The sequence below is a fragment of the Cryptotermes secundus genome, unplaced genomic scaffold (assembly GCF_002891405.2).
Source record: "Cryptotermes secundus unplaced genomic scaffold, Csec_1.0 scaffold846, whole genome shotgun sequence".
NCBI classification, from domain to species: domain Eukaryota; kingdom Metazoa; phylum Arthropoda; class Insecta; order Blattodea; family Kalotermitidae; genus Cryptotermes; species Cryptotermes secundus.
In genome coordinates this window covers 478,535-482,193 of record NW_019739228.1, presented here as the reverse complement: position 1 = coordinate 482,193, position 3,659 = coordinate 478,535, and positions in this window count along the sequence as shown.

Here is a 3,659-nt window from a genome sequence, read left to right as displayed (position 1 = left end):
ACACAGGTGTTTTGGGTTATATCGGCATATTTTAACATAAGGAACACCCTCCCGAAGTTTGGCACATTCCTCCTGGGACACCCTGTATACCCAATGCCAAGTTTCATGTATATCCGTCTATTAGGTTGCTGAGCAGGGATAGTGCAGAGTGGAAGTGGACCTATTTAGGAGCAATGCGGGGCCGCGCCATAGCTCAAGCGGTTAGTCGCTGGCTTCCCACCGCGGCGGCCCGGGTTCGATCCCGGGTCTGGTCAAGTGGGATTTGTGGTTGACAAAGTGGCGGTGGGGCAGGTTTTCTCCAAGTACTTCGGTTTCCCTGCCAATCTTCATTTCACCAATTGCTCCACAATCACCCTCACCTATCATCAATACGAGAGGCTGGTACAATAGGCCAGAAGTGGCCGCAGTACAAGGGACTTAGTCCCACCCCACTAGCAATAAAAATAAAATAGGAGCAATGCGAAGGAGATATACTACTTCATCGCAATGTTTATCTGTGTAATTAAATAGAGATTATAATAGTTACAGTTAATTTCACAGGGAAATCTGTATAAAACAAATACTGCAAATGTAATCTGAAAATTTATCGGCTCCCAACGGCATAGATCAAAATTAATGTGATACGACCCTAATAAATTAGAATTGCATAGGGTAAAGGTAAAAAGGTAAAGTTGTCCTTATGATTAATTAAGCACTACGCCATTAAGGCATATGGGGAGTGGATGTATAGATCCACATTTTCTTGACCTCGGCACTAGTTGGAGGTGAGTGGTTAGCTGCACGCCCCGGCCTCTTTACCCCCGGGGAAAGAGCCCCCAGTACCTATTAGATAGGAGGCTGCGTGGGCCCCAGGGTCGGTCTGGACGGCATGGAGAATATTCTTGACCCAACCGGGACACGAACTCCGACCCTTCGGTCGTCTAGCCCCATAGCCAGTCACTATGCCGACTGCTCTGTCCACGGCTCCAGAATGTCTTAGGGTGTAAACGGATACGAAGAACAAAGAACTGAAGGAAAATTATTCGTTTGAGTAGGATATTTCTCTTTTCTGTGTATCTGCGATTAATACTAGAAGGAACGTTCGTATCATAATTGGGAAAGAATTAAGCAGGCGAAGCAACCACTTATTTACTTAGGCACTCCCTGTTGTTGTCCTGGCCGCTGACAGACTAGGCACCCCCACCCAATTTATGGAAAGAAATTTATAACTAACTTCATTGAGCTGAGCCTTTCTTGAGAAGTCCAGTTATACAGCTACTCAAGAACTTCCCAACATTTTATGGAACTCGAATGTTCATTACCGTGTTCACAATAGCCCCTCACTGGCCTCCATCTTGAGCCAGATCAATCTATTCCATACCATCCCATCATATCTCTCAAAGATCCATTTTAATATTAATCACCCACCTACGTCTTTGTCTTCCACTTCTCCCCATTCATGCTACATGCAATGCCCATCTCATCCTCTGCTTGGTCATTCTAATTACACTTGGCGAAGAGTACAAGTTATGAAGTGCCTCATTATGCAGTTTTCTCCAACCTCATGTCACTTCATCTCTCTTCGGTCAAAATATTCTCCTCAACACCCTGTTCGCAAACACCGTCAGTCTGTGTTCCTCCCTTAATGTCAGAGACCAAGTTTCACACCCATACAGAACCACAGGCAAAATTATAGTTTTGTGTATTCTAATTTTTATGTTTTTGGACAGCAGACGAGAAGACAAAAGGTTCTGGACTGAATGGTAGCAAGCATTACCCGAGTTCAATCTCCTCTTAATTTCCTCCTGAATCAAATTTCGACTTGTTACTGTCGTTCCCAAATATTTGAACTGTGCCACAGTTTCAGAGGATCTGTTAGCAGTCTATATGTCATGATTCTGTCCTGCATTCTGGCAACGAGACAGCAACATATACTTAGATTTGTCTACGTTTACTTCTAGACCAATCTCCTTACTAGCGCCAATTTATGTCTCCGTGTTTTCTTTGTGATATCCATGTTTTCTCCCAGTAGATTCACATCATCAGCATAGACCAGCAGCTGATGTGTCCCATTTCAGTCCCACCTGGTTTATTTGGACCTTTCTAATAGCATATCCTAAAGCGAAGTTAAAAAGCAGTGACGGTAAAGCATCTCCTTGTTTTAGAAAATTTCAGACAGGAAAAAAATTATTAGACAAATGTTTACCTATGCGGACTTTACTGTACGTTTCATTGAAACACATTTTAATCAGCCTACCTAGTTTCATGGGTATTCCAAACTTTATGAAAATATTGTACAATACTTCCCTCCTAACCGAATCATAGGCATTCTTGAAGTCTATGAATAGCTGATGTGCTGTCTCACTGTACTCCCATTTTTTCTCCAGGATCTGATGAATGCCAAAGATCTGATCAGTAATTGATGTTATGTCGATACCCACACTGATGTACCCTAATAATTTCATCGATATATGGAGTTAAACCTTGAGAAAAGGAGATAGGATACAATTTTGTATGGAATTGCTATCAGTGATATCCCACGATAATTACTACTGTCAGTTTTATCGCCCTTCTCTTGAATTGGTACAATAATAGACTCCTTCCAGTGATACAAATTGATATCAAGCATTAATACAAAAAGACAAATTTTTTAATTGGCGTCTATCCTGATCGGTAAAATGTCAAACAAATGTTCTGGCTCTCCCCCAGCCCAGAGGATAAGCCTGGTAACGCCCTTGCCTCTCATATTGTGCCTAAAAAATGTAGAAGCCAGCGTCCGTCCGTCCATTGCACGGGCGACCCGTCCCTGTGCGATCAATACTGTTGCATGCTGCGTGCGTGTGACACGCAGTGACCCAGTAACTGCTGCTGAAGTAGGTCATACGCATGCTATCTGTGACGTCACAGCAGCAATATGGGCGCTGCGTGCTGCAGAATCTTACGTCCCTGTTGTTGACAACTTCTTATTTGTGCGTATGCAGGAATAACCATTTTGCCACCTTCTTAAAACTGTACTCAAATCCCCCAAATAGCAAATAAGGCTGTCCTGAGGGAGGCGGAGGACTCCAGCTTCAACGTGAGAGGCGGGAGGGAAGGAAGGAAAAGAAGGAAACAGAGTAAGGAAGGATGAAAGAAAGTCAGGCAGGAAGTAAAAGAAGAAAGACAACATAAAAGAAAGGAAAAGATAATTCAAAGAAGGCCTGCAAGAAGAAAGGGACACTGTAGTAGAAGAAAAAAAAAAGATGGAAGAAAGGAAAGAGGAAGGTGAAAGAAGAAAGGAAAATAAATCTGAAAGTGTGTACTGCGCAATACGGTGCAGTTCACGTACACGTGTAATATATGTATGTTATGTAAAATATATAAAGTTTACAGTTAATTTTGCTTGTGATTAGGGAAATAAATGTATGGGGTATGTTCTATGCAATATTTATCCAGAAGTAGACCTGAATAACCTTAAAAAGAAACATAAATTGCTCCCTGAGGTAAATTAAGCACCATTTCATGGAAACGTTATGAATTCCTACCAGATCCTTAGCTGCTCGCCATTTTTGATCATTTTTTTTCAAACTGCACTCTTTCCTCGATTCTAAGACGCGCTTCCTTTTTTTTTCATATTTAAACATTTTTGAAGTCTGAAATGCGTCTTACATTTGATGGTGTCTAAGAACGGACGTCGAAGA